This window comes from Trachemys scripta, chromosome 2, assembly GCF_013100865.1.
Source record: "Trachemys scripta elegans isolate TJP31775 chromosome 2, CAS_Tse_1.0, whole genome shotgun sequence".
NCBI classification, from domain to species: domain Eukaryota; kingdom Metazoa; phylum Chordata; order Testudines; family Emydidae; genus Trachemys; species Trachemys scripta.
In genome coordinates, this window is record NC_048299.1 from 191524251 (window position 1) to 191545622 (window position 21372).

A 21372-nucleotide genomic window follows, 5' to 3' on the forward strand; every position below is an offset into this window, starting at 1 on the left:
AGAAAACATGAGACAAGACATAAAGCTATACTATGGATATGGTTTCCTTACAGTACCATATCTGTTTAGAAATAAGGAAAAGATTCAGTAAAGTCATTGCTGGAGAGCAAAACACAGACTGCTGAAACCCGCTCCTCTTTTATATAATTTTTGTGACTGCTCTAAATTTATCATTTGCTTCCCGATTACTCTCTAAACAGACAGCATGTCCCTTTCACTTGTGAAATAATCTGATGCAAGATGAATTACCTTCTTACCACTTCAGTTACATGCCAAGAAGTACTTTATTTTTCCACTAGAAAATAGAAAATAACAAGCTTGTATTTTACTTGCTGGATCCTTCTGCATTTTAATTCTGGACTCTGGGTGAACTTCAGAGGGGCCTTATGATGTTTAGCACAAAAGTGCCTGTGTTCATAGTTTTACTCCCGGCACTGAAAATAGCACGCAGTAAGCAGTGACATACTGTGAGTTTTCAAAACTAAAAGCACAAGTGTCTTTTACTGGCAGGAAGCTGTAACTTCTCAAATTTTCTGAGGAGGAGGCTGAGAAGTTAAAAAAGAACTCCTTCCTTTTCTCCATCAGATGTTTAAACTGATTTTATACTACCCATTCCTTTAAGGCTAGGAGGGCCCAGAGGTCTCACAGGTAAGTTTGTGATATTTTTTCTTCATTATCTGTACCAATCAAATAAAAAAGGTTCAACTGGGTGCCTCTAGTGTACATTTGAAAGACCTATAAATGCAAAACCAGAAGCCACTCAAAAACCCTTCAGTAGCAGGGCTCTGCTTCGGTACTGTTTTCTCAAAACATACTCGAAATCTTGTAATTGTTGGAAACTTGACTTTATTTACTCTGATTCACCTGATTGAATCATTTACTACACTTGTTTTGCGTACCTTGCATGTTAGAATTCTCCTGCTGATTATCAATCTGTGTTCCTGCAAGGCATCCTCTCCTGACAATTTATGAAAACATCATCTACTCCATAGTCATCCAGGACATTTTCATTTAATGTGTTCACAATTTTTGTGACCCTATAGAGATGAGAGAAAAGCTTCCTGTTGTCTTGCAGAAAGACTGAGAAGTGTTATCGGTTCCACAATTCAGCATCCTACTGCAGCAATAAGAAACTTTTTAGTTTCTTATGCTGTACATGCACATATCTGATCCTATTTCACTTTATAATCCTATATCTGACAATCAGAATGCCTTTCAGGCTGCAGAAAGTTATTCCTGTGCTTTTATTAGATCTCACATGTAAAACGGTGCTTGCCAGAAAAATAAGATTGTTCAAACATTAGTGCAGTATACCATAAATATATTGTAACTGAGCTTTCCTTTGTAAATCTACTATTAGCCAGGAGAAGTAAAATTTCCAAGAATGTTGGTGGGGTATTTTGTTTCTCTTTCATGTACAACATTTCTGAGATTAGACTGGACTAAAGAAAACAATCAGAAAAAAAGAGGTATTTAACAGTTGAAAAATTATCATTTCAATGCAAAATATATACCAGTGTGTTGAACTTTAAACATCCTTGTTCTATGAAACAGATATGGGTGATTATTTCACCACTGTAATATATGGTAACTTGGAGACAAATTCTGCTCTCATATACAAAAATTCACTTAGTTTCAGTGAAATCATTTAAGATGCACACTAGTATAACTAAATACAGAATTTGGTCTGTGCACTCAACCAACTATGATTGCAGAGATGTATTTTTAAAAGTTTGGCATATCTCTGTTGAACGTGATTGAACCAGACAGATATTGTGGTGTATGTGTGCCTACAGAGCTCTGTTTTTATTGCCTTTTCTGACATTAATTAATTCATCAGAATTATGACCAACTAATGGACAATGAAATCCATGCATGGAGATGTTTTTAATTAAGGGAGGAGTGGAAAGAGTTTAATATCACTTGGGGTATCACAATACACTGAGGAGAGCCATACATAATAGAATAGGATAAAACAAATCAGTACATTTGGATTACTATTAGAACTGCAATTTAAACTATTTTTAGCTATGTCAGATATTCTATGAAATGCTAGTATTGATTTCGTATCTGCGCAGACCAATGTTTAGAGTTTTCAGAAACTATCTCACAATAATGACTTCCTATTTCAGTGACTACCACTCAGATCAATAAATTCTCAGTAAATATTGACCAAGATCAATAAATTTTGATATTCACTTATATTCAATAAAAAGTCAATATATGTTATGTTTAATAATTGGAGCTGGATTGATGCTTATAGTTAAGGTTGCCACTTTTCATTTTAATGCTGTGCTTTCAGTTGCGTGTAACTTTAACAAATTTTAACTATTTGGGCTGACATTTTCCATGTGTAGTCTCTGTCTCAAGTTCAATTTTACTTTATTTTATTAGGTTTGATCAAAAAATGTTTGGCCATTACCAAGAATGTGATTAGTACAATATAAGGAGTTTTGCAAACCTCTTTAGAGTCTATGTGGTTTGAAGCAGGAATTTGAAATTTACAAGGGGGCAATGCTGAGACTGGAGAGATTCATTCTGTCCCCAAGAAAGACCATGGAGATCTGTCAGGGTTATATGCCACAGAAAATCTCATTTCCACATGTGCAGTAGAGCTTGTTCCACACTTGTCCCTTCATTTTGTGAATGTTACAACTGCACTGCACCTTGTTCCCAGACCTCACGGAGCCTTCCTTAGTGAATACCTACACTACACAAAGCTAGAGCTCTAGCCAGGAGGACAGTTCAACCAAATATTACCTCCTTCTCCACTTACTGCTATTCTCCCAACACCTTTATCCCAAGAAAATAATCTTTGGCCTAGAAGAAGATGCACTGGACTTGGAGCCAAGACCCCAGGTTACTAGCATTAATCACAACCCTTATTACTGGATAGGGCCTCATGCCCCTATATTAGGAATAACATCACATTCCCCATTTTACAGAGAAAGTAGCTGAGGATTAGAGAGCTTGCAGAAGATCTTGCACTGGGCAGAATTGGAAATACAACCCAAGTTTCTAATATGGCAGACTTATATGTCATTCCTTTAAACATATTGCCTATAGGAATGAATATGAGAAATATATGCAATTAGCTCTGGTGTCTTTAAAAGGGGATTACTCCTACATACTTCCTTTGAAAGACACAAATGAATAAGGCCTGAGTAAATGAATGCTTTTTGTTAATGAAGCTTATAAAATCCATAACTCTCACTCTATGCTCTAACCACTATATCACTCCTTAGGCACCAGGAATAGACTCCAGGAATCCAGATTCTCAGCATTGTGCTGGTGTCTAGCGAACAACTGTGTGACCAACTGGCAAAATATGTGTCATTTCCCCTTCAAATGACTGATGTACACAGATCATAACATACTATTTCTATCAGTTGATTGAGTTATTACTCATTTAGGTCAAGTGATAAATCAAACCCTCCTAATGACTCATGTGGGAAGTTGTTACCAAGTGATTTTTTTTCTTTTTTTTTTAAATCGCGTAAGGAATTTTAAAAATCTACATTTTTTTTTTTTTGGTTTGTCTTTAAGGATGCAAAATCAAGTTAAGAAATGCCAGAAATAAGGTTGCCCAAACAACCTCAATTCTGTCCCCTTGTACATTATTATACAATCCTTAATTATTTGCTCACAAACTCTTTTTGCAGAGGCAACTTTAGTTTTGGCATTTTCTCACTTTTGAATGTTTGACGTTGTAACTTAAAAATGTTTTTGTGTTTGATATGGAATTATTGCATGCTATAAGTCAAATCCAATTCCCATTAAAGTCAATAGAAACACAATATTTGACTTTGGTGTGAAGAAGCGTTAGCCCTATGCATTTATTATTAGGAAAATTCAATTCTATCAAGGCTAAAATTCCTCTGCTAACTCAACTTTGTTCTATTGTTTCCTAATTCCCTTAAGGAACAGCTCACATCCTGCTGCTCTGGGTAAATAAGATAAGAACATAAGAACAGCCATACTGGGTCAGACCAAAGGTCCATCTAGCCCAGCATCCTGTCTTCCGACAGTGACCAATGCTAGGTGCCCCAGAGGGAATGAACAGAACAGGTAATCATCAAGTGATCCATCCCCTGTCGCCCATTCCCAGCTTCTAGCAAACGGAGGCTAGTGACACCATCCCTGCCCATTCTGGCTAATAGCCATTGATGGACTTATCCTCCATGAACTTATCTAGTTCTTTTTGAACTCTCTTATAGTCTTGGCCTTTACACCATCATCTGGCAAGGGGTTCCACTGTGTGTTGTGTGAAAAAATTACTTCCTTTTGTTTGTTTTAAACCTGCTGCCTATTAATTTCATTTGGTGACCCCTAGTTCTTATGTTATGAGAAGGAGTAAATAACACTTCCTTATTTACTTTCTCCATACCAGTTGTGATTTTATAGACCTCTATCATATCCCCCCTTAGTCATCTTTTTTCCAAGCTGAAAAGTCCCAGTTTTATTAATCTCTCCTCGTATGGCAGATGCTCCATACCCCTGATAATTTTTGTTGCCCTTTCTGAACCTTTTCCAAGTCCAATATATCTTTTTTTTTAGATGGGGTCACCACCTGTGCACACAGTATTCAAGATGTGGGCATAACAGGGATTTATATAGAGGAAATATGATATTTTCTGTCTTATTATCTATCCCTTTCTTAATAATTCGCAACATTCTGTTTGTTTTTTTTGACTGCCGCTGCACATTGAGTGGATGTTTTCAGAGAACTATCCATAATGACTCCAAATCTCTTTCTTGAGTGGTAACAGCTAATTTAGACCCCTCATTTTATATGTATAGTTGGGATTATGTTTTCCAATGTGCATTACTTTGCATTTATCAACACTGAATTTCATCTGCCATTTTGTTGCCCAGTCACCCAGTTTTGAGAGATCCTTTTGTAGCTCTTTGCAGTCTGCCTGGGATTTAACTATCTTGAGTAGTTTTGTATCATATCCAAATTTTGCCACCTCACTGTTTACCCCTTTTTTCCAGATCATTTATGAATATATTGAATAGGACTGGTCCCAGTACAGAGCCGTGGAGGACACCTCTCTCCATTCTGAAAACTTACCATTTATTCCTACCCTTTGTTTCCATCTTTTAACCAATTACCAATCCCTGAGCGGACCTTCCCTCTTATCCCATGACAGCTTACTTTGCTTAAGAGCCTTTGGTGAGGGACCTTGTCAAAGGCTTTCTGAAAATCTAAGTACACGATATCCACTGGATCCCCCTTGTCCACATGCTTGTTGACCCCCTCTAGCATTCTAGTAGATTGGTGAGGCATGATTTCCCTTTACAAAAAACATGTTGACTATTCCCTAACAAATTATGTTCATCTATGTGTCTGACAATCAGGAAATCATCTGCAAACACTTGGAAGGTGGTAAGGTGATAGGGAGCAGCCAGCATGGATTTGTGAAGAACAAATCATGTCAAACCAATCTGATAGCTTTCTTTGATAGGATAACGAGCCTTGTGGATAAGGGTGAAGCGGTGGATGTGGTATACCTAGACTTTAGTAAGGCATTTGATACGGTCTCGCATGATATTCTTATCGATAAACTAGGCAAATACAAATTAGATGGGGCTACTATAAGGTGGGTGCATAACTGGCTGGATAACCGTACTCAGAGAGTTGTTATTAATGGTTCCCAATCCTGCTGGAAAGGCGTAACGAATGGGGTACCGCAGGGGTCTGTTTTGGGACCGGCTCTGTTCAATATCTTCATCAACGACTTAGATATTGGCATAGAAAGTACGCTTATTAAGTTTGCGGATGATACCAAACTGGGAGGGATTGCAACTACTTTGGAGGACAGGGTCATAATTCAAAATGATCTGGACAAATTGGAGAAATGGTCTGAGTTAAACAGGATGAGGTTTAACAAAGACAAATGCAAAGTGCTCCACTTAGGAAGGAAAAATCAATTTCACACATACAGAATGGGAAAAGACTGTCTAGGAAGGAGTACGGCAGAAAGGGATCTAGGGGTTATAGTGGACCACAAGCTAAATATGAGTCAACAGTGTGATGCTGTTGCAAAAAAAGCAAACATGATTCTGGGATGTATTAACAGGTGTGTTGTGAGCAAGACACGAGAAGTCATTCTTCCGCTCTACTCTGCTCTGGTTAGGCCTCAGCTGGAGTATTGTGTCCAGTTCTGGGCGCCGCATTTTAAAAAAGATGTGGAGAAATTGGAAAGGGTCCAAAGAAGAGCAACAAGAATGATAAAAGGTCTTGAGAACATGACCTATGAAGGAAGGCTGAAAGAACTGGGTTTGTTTAGTTTGGAAAAGAGAAGACGGAGAGGGGACATGATAGCAGTTTTCAGGTATCTCAAAGGGTGTCATAAGGAGGAGGGAGAGAACTTGTTCACCTTAGCCTCTAAGGATAGAACCAGAAACAATGGGTTTAAACTGCAGCAAGGGAGGTCTAGGTTGGACATTAGAAAAAAGTCCCTTATTGTCAGGGTGGTTAAACACTGGAACAAATTGCCTAGGGAGGTTGTGGAATCTCCGTCTCTGGAGATATTTAAGAGTAGGTTAGATAAATGTCTTTCAGGGATGGTCTAGACAGTATTTGGTCCTGCCATGCAGGCAGGGGACTGGACTCGATGACCTCTAGAGGTCCCTTCCAGTCCTATAATCTATAATCTATGACAATTTTGTTCTTTACTATAGTTTCAACCAGTTTGCCTCGTACTGAAGTCAGGCTTACCAGCCTGTAATTGTCTGGGTCACCTCTGGAGCCCTTTTTAAAAACTGGCAGCACATTAGCTATCCTCCAGTCATTTGGTTCAGAAGCTGATGTAAATGATCGGTTACAGACTACAGTTTGTAGTTCTGAAATTTCACATTTGAGTTCCTTCAGAACGCTTGGATGAATACCATCTGGTCCTGGTGACTTACTGTTTAGTTTATCAATTCATTCCAAAACGTCCTCTAATGACACCTCTATCTGGGACCATTCCTCAGATTTGTCACCTAAAAATAATGGCTCAGGCTTGGAAATCTCCCTCACATCCTCAACTGTAAAGATTGATGCAAGGAATTCATTTAGTTTCTCCACCTTATCATCCTTATCATCCTTGAGTACTCCTTTAGCATCTCGATTGTCCAGTGATCCCACTGGTTGTTTAGCAGGCTTCCTGCTTCTGATGTACTTAAAAAAAACCTTGCTATTACTTTTTGAGTCTTTGGCTAGCTGTTCTTCAAATTTTTTTTGGCCTTCCTAATTATATTTTTACACTTCATTTGGCAGAGTTTATGCTTCTTTCTATTTTCCTCACTAGGATTTAACTTCCACTTTTTAAAGGATGCATTTTTGCCTCTCACTGCTTCTTTTACTTTGTTGTTTAGCCACGGTGGCTCTTTTTTGGTTCTCTTACTATGTTTTTTAATTTGGGGTATACATTTAAGTTAAGCCTCTATTATGGTGTCTTTAAAAAGTTTCCATGCAGTTTGCAGGGATTTTACTTTTGGTGCGGATAACAATTGTAAGTCCTTTTATCTTGAAGTTAGATTCCTCATGGTCATTTCAACTGAACATTTTATTCCTACAAATGTATTAAAAATGAGTAACAACCCTAAATGTAAAATGGCACTGTAATCTTTTTCCCCTCAGTCATATAGATTGTATAGGCCATATTTAATTTATTTATTCACTGCAGGTATTTATATAGCACCTACCACCATACAATCTGCAGTTTTTAAATCCTCTAGACTGCAAGGAACAAAACTGCACAAGTATAGCATAGGGTACCAGCACACCTTTCCAACACAGCCACTTTACAGAATGGAGATGAAAAATGTGAAGGGAATTAATCGTTGGAACAGCTTAGCTAAGGATGTGGTGGATTCTCCATCACTTTCAGTGTTTAAGTCAAGGCTGAATGTCTTTCTAAAAGAGATGCTATATTTGAAACAGAAGTTATGGATTTGATGGGGAAATTATTGGGTGATGTTCTTTGATCTTTGTTCTGCAGATTAGATCATCACTATGGTCCCTTCTGGCCTTAAAAAAAATAAATAAAACTATGAGTCTATGGAAATCCTGCCAATACATTGAATTCCAGGGATACTAGTAGAAGTTCGCATTGAAGTCAGTAGCAAAACTGAGTTCAGTAGTAACAGGATTGATCCCTAAAAAATACCACTAGAAACATTAACATGGTTATTCACAAAACAGCAAAAAGAGTTCCCTTTTGAATGTTGAAAGATGAAAAGTTTTCATTTTACCTCTTCTGACACTATGAAATTGATTCAGCTACAATATGTCTTCTAGGCCTGTGGAAAATTGAACTCTTTTCCCAGAGTGTTAGAACACTAGAAATGGCCACAATCTCTTTATACAAAATGACTCTTTACTTGGAGGAGATAGAAAACATTATCAATTAAAGTACCAACATTTTTTCAGTGACTGGATTTCTGCTGCTGCTTCTCCTGCTTTTAAGTTCTTATACTTTCTTTTTGTTGAATTCTCAATAATGCTTTAAAATAAGGATCCCAACATTTCTTATTAAGGCCCACTTGTAGCATACATAATTTCATGTTTTCAAAAATTCCATATTAGTGATTGAGGGCTAAATTGTGGCTTTGTCTCCAAGCTCCACAAGAAGCAGTCCAGGTACCAACTTGTGACACAGTCTAGTTCCAAGTCCCCCCCCTATGCACTTTAGCATGCATGAGGTCTGGGGAAGTAATCTGTACTAGTCCTCCTAGTGCAGATTATATTCCCATAATGGCAGCATGTTGGGAGGCAGTGCTAAAGGTTCCACCCACTCCCTGTCCAGCGGCAGAGGTTACACTTAGAATCATAGAAGGTCAGGGTTAGAAGGGACTTCAGTAGGTCATCTAGTCCAACCCCCTGCTCAAAGCAGGACCAATCCCCAGACAGATTTTTGCCCCAGATCCCTAAATGGCCCGCTCAAGGATTGAGCTCACAACCCTCAGTTTAGCAGGCCAATGCGCAAATCACTGAGCTATCCCTTCCTTCCTTCCACCCTCCTTAAACTCTTAACACTCACCAGTGAAACCATGTTAGCTAGGCCATATTTTGGCCCTAAGGGTAACCCCATAAGGTGGGCAAGCTAGCATTGTTTATTTCATTCATGGTATTCCATGGTACAGCTCTGGAAAATAAAAAGAGTTCCAAACAAATTAAGAAGATGATAACCAGTATACATAAAGAAAATATGGGTGAGTATCTGTTTTTCCCCCCAACAACAAATGTAACATATAAATTGAATTGGTTTCAAAAGGCCAGATCGTTAGATAGCTGATGTGCAGGGTTATTTTCATAAAGAAACTGACCCATGAAATATATAAAAAGCATTTGGAAATGTCACATGGAGATAGACTGTGATGATGGTTCAACTTTTCATGTGTACATTTGAGAAATATGCTAATGCTATAAAATAAGGCCTTTTTGAACAGCATAAGATAAGTAGGGCTTTGTGTATAAAATATTATGCTTTTCAGTTCCTTAGCTCAGTCTTTAATCATTTAGTTTTCCTTTTGTGAAAGGCTTTTCTCCTTTGAAAGCTTAAGGGAAAATGAGACATGAACCTGAAGTACAGTTATATAAAAATAGGGAGTATTGTAAGAAAGGTATATAAAAATATGATAATAGATAGTGGTGTTCTAAGCTGCATGTAACCATATCTTTAATGGAAGCTCAGTGAACCCTGAGATGCTTATCCGGGGGGTCAGGTTGCGAGCCCTTTTTTCACATTTGTGAGCAGTTACTTACCTAAGTTGTTCTGTTACTGTCAATGGGACTATCTTTGCAAGTAACTGCTCACTCTTAGGAATAATGTGGTGGCAGTTTGATCCCAGTTAGCAAACTGTTTACACTTGGACAATACTAGAGGTCTCATAATTTATAGAAAACCCCTCCACATATTTTCCCCAAGTCTTTCCAGGTACATTGCATATATTTTTGATCTGAATTATTTTACTTATACAAAATATATGACTGGAACAACTAAGCAATAATGTGAATAACACAGCTGTAACATCACTATGTAAACTGAGGCAAGAGGCATTTTTACAGCAACTCTTATATCTCCATGAAAAATTTCCAGTGGTCTCTAGCAATAGTAGGAGTTCCCTGAACCAGCAATTTCCCATTCAGACATAAGAATATAATGGAATTTTAAAGAACGTCACTGCACCGAGGGATTTTAAGTGACATTTCCAATTACATTTGTGTCCTTGGTTTAATCCCACAGTCTGAAATTAAGCTGAAGGCAATATGTTTTTTCCCCCAGCAAATAAAACAGTTCATCCTGGAGATAAGAGAGAATATAAAGTGAGGTCTCACACCACGTGAGATACAGCATTTGCAAGTATTGGGCTTGCAGGATATATGAAGTGTCCAAGGAATCTTTAAAATAATGTCTCGATACACATGATACAAACTGGACATGAAAGTAATGTGGAAGTGTGAATAACTGTCAAGTTGCCATAAACTACAGATTCTTGCTTTCCTTTTCAGCTATAGTTTGGATCAGATAGTCTCTCCAAAATGACAGCAGGTTTTCAACCAAAGAAACAGTGTGTCTTACCTGTTTAAGTCCGTTTTGTTCCAAACCAAAACAAGGCAGCACAAAGTGTTGCATTAAAAAAAATTATAGTCTATATCACTATGGGGTCCAATTTAGTTAATCATAAATGTTCAAATACAAATGTCAAAGTAGCAAGTATACACTTTACATAAAGATAGCTGTGACTAAATTATCTGCTGGCCCAACTCCCGTGACTTTATGAAGATAATTTGATAACTGAATTTTGGAAAGCAGGAATTTTTATGGTGAGGAACTTTGTGTTGAGGACACATTGTTGAATTTTTTGGATATTTCCATATATACCTCTGCAAAGAGAGGGATATATTTCCTTTCACATACTCCTGATCTTGGGGACTGCTGGGGCAGGGGGTTGAACTAACCACCAGCACAAGTCTGAGCAGCAAGTTCCCAAAGCATAACAATCTGCTGTGATTCACTGGAAATATTGCAATAAACAGGCATGAGACACTAACATAATAAACTCTTTCACACGCTGAAAAATAAGAACATGAAAAGACAGAGACTTAAAGGATTTTTAGTCTTGTCCAAAAAGACATTTTTCAATTCTTGTGATACTTGAGAAAAGCGAAGCGTTGATTTTTTTAGAGTTTCAATTCAGGAAAAAACATCCAAGAGATCAGCTGTTTATCCCAATCTTATCTGAACATCTTCAGTTTTAAAACTGAGCTAGAAATCTTCTGAGAACAGGCTTCATAGAGGAATTTCCATTGATTTCAGCCAACTGGAAACGCTGCAGTTCTTTCACTGTAGCACTATCCCATTTGATACTAGACCAAGCTAGGAAATAATGTAGCCAACATAATTATATATATATATATATATATATATATAAAATCACCAAACATTCTCCCAAGCTGGAAAAAAAAAGTTGGATTTGGGTAACATTTTTGTCCCGTTCTTATTTGTCTGAACAGATTCATCCATCTTTACCTGAGATAGTTTATACCATATATATATGGAACACCCAGAATTAAACTTTAATTTCACAGTAACATTCTTTAAAAAGATGGTCTTCTTTAATATTATTATAAACACTGAGGTAAGTGGGACTACTTAAATAATAAAAAAATATGCAGTTTGAGGAAGGAGATCGGAATCAGATGCTAAAAAAATAGTTGAATCATTTAAAGTAGGACTGGATAAAGCATTAGGTAATATAATGGAGGAAATCTTTCACTAGCATGGGGATAGACTAGATGACTATTTAAGTATTTATCCAGGGGGGAGGGGAGAGAAAATATGACTCTGCGGTCCAATGGTTAGAGTACCCTCCTGGGAGATGGGAGACCCTGGGCCCAGTCCCTCTGTTCCAGTCACTCTTTCATTATTTATCCACAGTGGAACACCTTCAGCAGGGGAACCCCAGCTCAGAATATCCCATAACTCAATGCTTAGAGTACTCCTTGGAGAGGTGGTTCAATTCTTTTTTCCCCTTCTGGCAGAGAAGGGGGAATTGAACCTAGATCTCATTTCCACCATCCATAAAATTATTTGAATATTGTGTTCTGGAAAATCCTATTTGATATCTGATCTTTAGGTATCAGTTATTTGATTGCCAGTATTTTGGCATAATTAGCATAAATATTGGCAACAAGGGAAAGGAGGGGTGCAAAGTTGGCATAAAGCTCATATTTTTGCTTGACTGATCTTGGGCTGGGTGGATGCGGACACAGTGTCTGTAGTCTGCTCTACTTTATACCATCTATCCAAGTGATCAAGCGAGATATATGTCAGCTAGACAGAAAGCCCCTCCAATAGTACTGGGGGCATAAAGGCTGGCTTAGGAGCATTCCTGTACCACCTAAGAAACTTCTTACATTGGGGTGATCAGTCTGAGACTATTTGCACCAGATGTAGGGGTATTTTTTGCAAGCTAGATTTTTTTGCAGTGCAGAAGCTGGGCCCTTATGTAGAGATTGGCAGATGACAAGCATAAGATTTTTTCCTGAAGAATGAACACTGACTAAGTAAATATAATGTATAATTTTCCTCTCCAAGATGTATTTCCAAGATTGTGCATTTCAGTCGTCATGTCTGGGTATCTCTATTCACATTTCCTCTACCCCACATATGTTAGTTTATATCAGACTTTGTTTTGTTTTAAGTCAGATAAACAATTAAATTCCTTACCCCAAAAGTCCTTAACAAACAGGACAAGGTTAACAAAAGACTATTAGCGAACTCTTATATTCATGTACCTACTCCATATTGTATGCCTATTACAGCCTGTAGCATAGTGGCCAATTACTGAGCATACCCTCATGGCCAAGCGTACCTCTGCAGTGCCCTATCTTCCCTGGGCTCCTTAAACAAATTCTACACAGTCCAAAGGAAAACTAAAACTTTCCCTACCTGGGTTCAATGTATTCAGTCCTCAGGTACACACTGGCCTTTCAGGCTCCCGTCCCAGGTCTTTCTGCCTTAGGCAGGGGTGTGTATAGGGCTGTTCCAAGCCCTCTTTCCCAAAGGTGGGTCACAGCTCAATGTCTTGCCCCGTGAAGCTGCTTCTTCAAACCAGCTGCCGCCTTTCAGGCTTGTTTCCTGAGCTTTCCCAGCTTCCTGCCGCCTACAGTCTCAGCTACTCTCTCATCCACACCCTTCCCGGCAACTGCCTTTGATATAATCAGGTCATACCTTTCAGGTTGGGCTCATCTTGTAATGAGAGTGGGTTTAGCCTGAGGCTCTCCAGTCCACTGGCAAGCCACATTGTTACAGAACCCACTTAGCGGATTGTCCATTCCCAGTGTCTTTCTGTTCTCCTGATAAATATGTACTGTAAATGGTATCTCACTGTTCCTTTCCACTGAAACAATTTTAAGAGCCTCTTAGCAATCAGTATGTCTCTGTCTTCCATATTCAGAAAGTCCATTTTAATCTGTTTTAAAGGCATGGCAAAAACGCATGATATGAGAGAGGAACAATGATCTCTTGGGTAGTGCACTAGCCTGGATTTGGGAGACCTGGGTTCAAGTCCCTGATGCACCACAGATTCTCTGTGCGCATGGGCACCAGGTTTGTATAATTTTTGGAGGTGCCCAAGCAGTGCCATCCTGTCCATAGGACGAACCGGGGCAACTGCTCCAGGAGTTGTGCTTTGGGGGCCCCCGCACTTCAGGGGGATGCTGGGTCCAGGGCAGCCTCAGGTGTTAGCGGGGGGCCTGGCACCAGCAGCAGTGAGCAACCTGGCCCCAACCCACTCCATCCTGCACCCACTCCACCCCTCCCCCAAACTCCCACCTCTGAGCAATGCCAGGAGCCGGTAGGGTGGGGCGGAGCGGGCTGGGGCCGGGTCACTCGCTGCTGCTGGCACCGGGCCCCCCTGGTAGCCCCCAAGGCCACCCTGGAGCCTGCGTCCCCCTGAAGCGCAGGGCAGGGGTAGGCACCAGCATGTTGCACAACGAACACTTGACAAAATTACCAGACCTAGTGACGGACATTGTGTGTTGGGGGGTATTATGTCATTCAGTCATTCAACCTGTAAAATAGCACTCAATTTTCCACATTGAACCCCCCCCCAAAACAGTAATCTATCTAATAATAATAATATTTAGTAATAAATTCAACTCATATAATTAATGAAAAATGTGTGTATACTGTATATGAGATTATTACATGAGAAATGAAAATGAGCTTGCGTTGGGATTTTACGAGGCACTTATATCATTTAAACACATTTGGTGCCCTGAGTAATAACAACACTTCTTGCAAATCACATAAATAGGGAACCCATTGTCCCCTTCCCTCAACCCATTGCAAAGGCACAGGGGGTTATTGCTGGCTGCCCTAGGGCTGCAAAAAACCCTATGGGCAAAATATATGGAAAGAAGGGGATCAATTTATACAGAGGGCTGTAGGGGGACTCCCATAGTGCATTAATTAACACTTAATCAATACATCACAATTAAATACATTACAGAGATAAGAACCTGTAATGACAGACTTTACTTCATGAGACGCTCCAGAGAAAGAAGACCCAAGGGAGTAATGGTAGGGGGAATCCTAGGGAGGCCAAAGGGGCTGGTAGAGGGAGCGTACAGAGAACAACAGTAGGGGCAGAGTTGCTGCAGGATTAACCCAGTCTTCTGCCTCTCCCCTGTGTGTGGAAACACTGATCACTATCACCATAGGAGGGAACAATAGAATGGAATTCCCAGAAGAATTAATGACTTGAGGACAATTTCCTGAAAGGACCCTTACCCTTGCAGAGCTTTTCTAGCTCTGACATTTACCTTTCTACATAGGGTGGTTTGGCCCACAGAAATAAAAATCTGCACATCTTCCATGTGTTTTTGGACCAATGGAAAAAAACAGGTACAGTTCAGCTACAACATCACCGGCTCATTCACCTGCATGTCCACCAATGTTATATATGCCATCATGTGCCAGCAATGCCCCTCTGCTATGTACATTGGCCAAACTGGACAGTCACTACACAAGAGGATAAATGGACACAAGTCAGATATCAGGAATGGCAATATACAAAAACCTGTAGGAGAACACTTCAACCTCCCTGGCCACACAATAGCAGATGTAAAAGTAGCCATCTTACAGCAAAAAAACGTCAGGACCAGACTCCAAAGAGAAACTGCTGAGCTCCAGTTCATTTGCAAATTTGACACCATCAGATCAGGATTAAACAAAGACTGTGAATGGCTATCCAACTACAGAAGCAGTTTCTCCTCCCTTGGTGTTCACACCTCAACTGCTAGCAGAGCACCTCACTCTCCCTGATTGAACTAACCTCGTTATCTCCATACTGATTTATACCTGCCTCTGGAAATCTCCATTACTTGCATCTGAAGAAGTGAGGTTCTTACCCACGAAAGCTTATGCTCCCAATACTTCTGTTAGTCTTAAAGGTGCCACAGGACCCTCTGTTGCTTTTTACAGATTCAGACTAACACGGCTACCCCTCTGATACATAGAATCATAGAATCATAGAATATCAGGGTTGGAAGGGACCTCAGGAGGTCATCTAGTCCAACCCCATGCTCAAAGCAGGACCAATTCCTAACTAAATCATCCCAGCCAGGGCTTTGTCAAGCCGGGCCTTAAAAACCTCCAAGGAAGGAGACTCCACCACCTCCCTAGGTAACGCATTCCAGTGCTTCACCACTCTCCTAGTGAAATAGTGTTTCCTAATATCCAACCTGGACCTCCCCCACTGCAACTTGAGACCATTGCTCCTTGTTCTGTCATCTGCCACCACTGAGAACAGCCGAGCTCCATCCTCTTTGGAAGCCCCCTTCACGTAGTTGAAGGCTGTTATCAAATCTCCCCTCATTCTTCTCTTCTGGAGACTAAACAATCCCAGTTCCCTCAGCCTCTCCTCATAAGTCATGTGCTCCAGACCCCTAATCATTTTTATTGCCCTCCGCTGGACTCTTTCCAATTTTTCCACATCCTTCTTGTAGTGTGGGGCCCAAAACTGGACACAGTACTCCAGATGAGGCCTCACCAATGTCGAATAAAGGGGAACGATCACGTTCCTCGATCTGCTGGCAATGCCCCTACTTATACAGCCCAAAATGCTGTTAGCCTTCTTGGCAACCAGAGCACACTGTTGACTCATATCCAGCTTCTCGTCCACTGTGACCCCTAAGTCCTTTTCTGCAGAACTGCTACCTAGCCATTCGGTCCCTAGTCTGTAGCAGTGCATGGGATTCTTCCATCCTAAATGCAGGACTCTGCACTTGTCCTTGTTGAACCTCATCAGGTTTTTTTTGGCCCAATCCTCTAATTTGTCTAGGTCCCTCTGTATCCGATCCCTACCCTCTAGTGTATCTACCATGCCTCCTAGTTTAGTGTCATCTGCAAACTTGCTGAGAGTGCAGTCCACACCATCCTCCAGATCATTAATGAAGATGTTGAACAAAACCGGCCCCAGGACCGACCCTTGGGGCACTCCGCTTGAAACCCGCTGCCAACTAGACATGGAGCCATTGATCACTACCCGTTGAGCCCGACGATCTAGCCAGCTTTCTATCCACCTTACAGTCCACTCATCCAGCCCATACTTCTTTAACTTGGTGGCAAGAATACTGTGGGAGACCGTATCAAAAGCTTTGCTAAAGTCAAGGAATAACACATCCACTGCTTTCCCCTCATCTACAGAGCCAGTTATCTCATCATAGAAGGCAATTAGGTTAGTCAGGCACGACTTCCCCTTGGTGAATCCATGCTGACTGTTCCTGATCACTTTCCTCTCCTCTAAGTGTTTCATAATTGATTCCTTGAGGACCTGCTCCATGATTTTTCCAGGGACTGAGGTGAGGCTGACTGACCTGTAGTTCCCCGGATGTCAGTAGGCCTCTAATTTTGAGCATCCAACAGTAGATACCCTGGGCCAGATCTTCCTTTGAGATCAACTCTGATGGTGAAACAGGATCAGAAATATAGAAGGACCTATAGCACATCTCTAAGAGACCTCCCCAGATAGGAATTCCTACACAACGGTGTAGCCCTGAGTGGGCACAGAGCCAGTATAAGGAGCACACCATCTCCTGCAGTTTCCAGCATAGAAGGCATGCAGTGGATGGGAGGGAATGAGGAAGGGGTATAGAACAGAATCTAATCCTTAGGATGTGACGGGTTGGATTACAGAAACCCCCTTGGGAGCTGCCACCCAATGTGCAAAGACTACCCCTGCTTCTGTTTTCCCTGCCAGCTCAGGACTCCAGCACCCTGTCTTGCTGAGCCAGACACTCCTGTCTGGCTTCAGACACAGATCCAGGGTCTGAATCACCTGTCCCAAAGCTGCAAGTTTACCTGAAAACAGCTCGCAGTAGTGCGCTTGTCTTTAGCACTCAGATGCCCAACTTCCAATGGGGTCTAAACCCAGATAAATCCGTTTTACCCTGCATAAAGCTTATGCAGGGCAAACTCATAAATTGTTCGCCCTCTATAACACTGATAGAGAGATATGCACAGTTGTTTGCTCCCCCAGGTATTAATACATACTTTGAGTGAATTACTAAATAGAAAGTGATTTTATTAAATACAGACAGTAGGATTTAAGTGGTTCAAAGTAGTAACAGACAGAACAAAGTAAGTTACCAAGCAAAATAAAATAAAATGTGCAGATCTATGCCTAATCAAACCGAATACAGATAATTTCCTCACCAGTTTCAGAGTGCTCCCTTTTACAGGCTAAGCTCCTTTTAGCCTGGGTCCAGCAATCACTCACACCCCCCGTAGTTACTGTCCTTTGTTTCAGTCTCCTTCAAGTATCCTGGGGGGGGGTGGAGAGGCTCCTTCTTTAGCCAGCTGAAGACAACCTGGAGGGGTCTCCCACAGGTTTAAGTAGACTCTCTCTTGTGGGTGGAGACCCCCCTCCTCCCTCCTATGCAAAGCCCAGCTCCAAGATGGAGTTTTGGAGTCACCTGGGCAAGTCACATGCCCCTGCATGACTCAGTCTTTGCAGGCCGACGCCATTGTCCACATGGCATCTTGCATGTCTCCAGGAAGACTTCTCATGTGGATTGGAGCATTCCAAGATGCATTGTTCCCTAAGTGTCTCCTGATCAGGTACTTAACCTGGCAAATTCCTTCCTAAAGAAGCTGACCAAATGCCTCACAAAGCTTACTTAGAAATCAGGCAAGCATACAGCCCATATTCTTAACCTCGAGTAGAAAATGATATATATGTACAAATAGGGTGAATAGATATAGTAGACCATACGGAGATATGTTACATGGCACAGGCAGCACAAAACATATTCCAGTTATGTCATACATACATTTATAAGCACCCCCTCCCCATAAAGCCTTATGGGGTACACTGTCACAGTATAGAACAGAATCTAATCCTTAGGACCTTCACTAGGAGATGCTGACTTGAGTTGTATTTGTGGGTGCTCACAAAATCAGCTGTACATATCTAAAGTTAGGCACCCAAAATAAGAGGCACCCAAAACTGGAAGCCAACAACTAGTCCATATAAGCTGTGCTAGAGGTAAGGTGGCTGTACAGCACCTTTGTTGCCCCTTGGTTCACAGGGTGGCTGGGGACACTGGTGTACATTAAAGCATTGTAAGGTCTTCTCTAATTGATTTCCATTTTACATGACCCCAACAGTCCATTCCACCAGTTGAGGATTGCCATAGTGTAAGCCTCCCTTTTCTCTATCCATGCCTCCTAAATCGTGGCAGCAAAGAGCTGGTTTGGTGTCTTTATGCCACCCACAAACTCTTCTTATAAAAAGAGAATTCCCAGGTAGTTACTTAAACTGGCTTGCGACCTGCTTTGCATCAAACAGCCGGATTATGTCTTAATTCTTGAGTCTACTGACACTTTGAGGCTGTTTTAAATATTTTGATGATAAAAATCAAAGATGGGCATGCTTCTGAGAGTAACAGATTTATTCAGAGGAAAGCTGAGTGTTATCACTATTTTTTATCATATTAGCATTATAGCAGTGACTAAGCTCCAATCAAAGATAAGGGCTGTATTGTGCTAGGGACAGTAAAAATGTAGCGAAAGAAACAACCCCTGCTCTAGTCATCTTACAATCTAGCATTATGATACCATGTAGCAGGAGGATGCAATAGACAGCCTACAGCAGTAAGGGGAAGAAACGGTGTGAAGAATGTGGGAGGTATCTGATTTCATTTTTATGTATATTCTATCTCTGTGTGTTTGGAGGTTATTGCATTGCCGGCTAAAAGGTAGTTAAGGGTTAAATCCTGCAGGAACCCAAAATAATGGCGGTAGTCAGAGCTCTATTGCTGGTGCTCAAAGGGACAATACTGGGAATCTACTGTTGGAAGACTACCTCCAGTCCCTCTGGAGAAATGCATAAACCAGGTCTAATCAAGAGCTCCAAACCTCAGGAGATTTTTGCATGGGAACTTTCATACAAAGGATCTTGAAATAGATAAAAGACATCCAATGTCCTGAAGAAGACACACTAACTGGGAGTGAGTGGGGTCAGACTGTTAGATATGCAATGTGGAGGGTATCTAGGCTAAGTGAAACCTTCTTAAACTTGCAAGGAAACGTTAAGTTTAGGTAAGACAATTTGTGTTTTGGCTTTTGGTATTTTTAATCCTTTTCTCTCTGCTTATCAGATTCACAGGGGTAAATGAATTATACTTTGTTTTGAACAAGCTGTTTTCTATTATTGCATTTACTGGTTGGTCACAGCTCCCAGAGAGGATTCTGTAGCAGGGGCTAAACCCAGTAGTGCCTGCTGGAGGGAATATGTTTGGAAAACAGAGGGTGCTATCTCCTTGTGATCCAGCCTTAAACTGGGGTGAATCATGGGATTCCACTCTAAGAATATAGTATAGGTGTTGGTCTGTCAACTGTAAGAAGTTCCCATGGGTGGGAGCGGGGAATGGAGAGAGAGGTCACAAGTATAGCTCACCCCTGAACTGTAAACACAAGGTGACAGTAAGGTTAGAATGTTTAAAATAACGAAAGCATAGGTCTCAGGTTCCCACCTTTCCTACCCATATCAAGCACGCCATATTAATGTAAGTGGAGGCCTCAGGAACCCCAAGAGAAAGTGACGTAGCACCATGGGAGAATCTAGTGGTCCCATGAAATGATATATCTAGGCTATTAGATTTTATAGTATGGGTTATATAAAATGATGAAAGCTAGAGATAGGAAAAGACTTAATAGATCGTCTAGTCCATCTCCGTGCCGGTGTAGGGTTGGTTCCAATCATACATTTATTAATCTTATGTTCAAGGATTATGGATAGTTAGAATGAGTTAGGGCAATTAAAACACAGTGGCCCTATATTCTCCATTGCTTTTGAACCTAGTGTAATCATGTACACTCGTGGTTTTCAACCTGTGGGCCGCAGACTATGTCTAAGATTTCCAAAGGGGTTCACACCTCTCTTTGAAATTTTTTAGGGGGTAGCAAATGAAAAAAAGATTGAAAACCACTGATTTACACTATGGGAAATAGGTTTCACATGCTAGCCCAGGGGTTAGCAACCTCTGGCATGCGGCTCTCCAGGGTAAACACCCTGGCGGGTCGGGTCAGTTTATTTACCTGCTGACGCAGCAGGTTCGGCCGATCGCGGCCTCCACTGGCCGCAGTTCACCGTCCCAGGCCAATGGGGTGGCAGGAAGCCGCGGCCAGCAGATCCCTCGCCCGCACCGCTTCCCGCCGCCCCTATTGGCCTGGGACGGCGAACCGTGGCCAGTGGGGGCCGCGATCGGACGAACCTGACGTGTCAGCAGGTCAATAAACTGGCCCGGCCCACCAGGGTGCTTACACTGGCGAGCCGCGTGCCGAATGTTGCCGACCCCTGTGCTAGCCAATCAGAATGGTAGCATTTTAAGCGTATCACAGTTATAAATGACAGCAGGGAAGTAAGCCCAGTTCTCACATATGAAATTATGCACTGATCGAAGAACACACTCATAAGTGATAAGTGATCAGAGCTAGTGTGTGACCTCCATACAATTAATAGTCAAAGATCTGGTATTAGAGACTGTAACAGGCTGCTTGGAAGGCCAGGCTGCCTAGCAATTGGCATGCCTGACCTCTGGCCCCTTGTTTTCCTCCTTGACTTGCCTAATTTTTTTAGGTGGTGGGGTAGAGGATCCAGGCCCACCCTCTCCTCTGGGTCCCTGCCCAGGGCCCTGTATGAGTGAACCTTTGAACAGGGAGCCCTCTCAGCAAGGAGTCTAAATCCACTGCCCTGGGCTACTTCCTTCCAATGTCTCTTCAGTTTGGGGCATGGCCCCTATAGTCCAATTTTCTGGGGTGGCTTGCCTCCTGTAGCACCCTCTCATGGATCTTCGGTGGCACCCTG

General features: G+C 41.3%; 1 protein-coding gene across 2 annotated transcripts in view; it reads left to right on the forward strand.

Moving 5' to 3' along the window:
• Positions 1-480: 480 nt before the first annotated feature.
• The window catches only part of CDH19 (cadherin 19), a 97675-nt gene continuing 76783 nt past the window's right edge, over positions 481-21372 (forward strand). For both annotated transcript variants that reach the window (XM_034762551.1, XM_034762552.1), the window contains exon 1: positions 481-648. The gene's annotated coding sequence lies outside the window, so the exon portion shown is untranslated. The remainder of the gene's footprint in view (positions 649-21372) is intronic.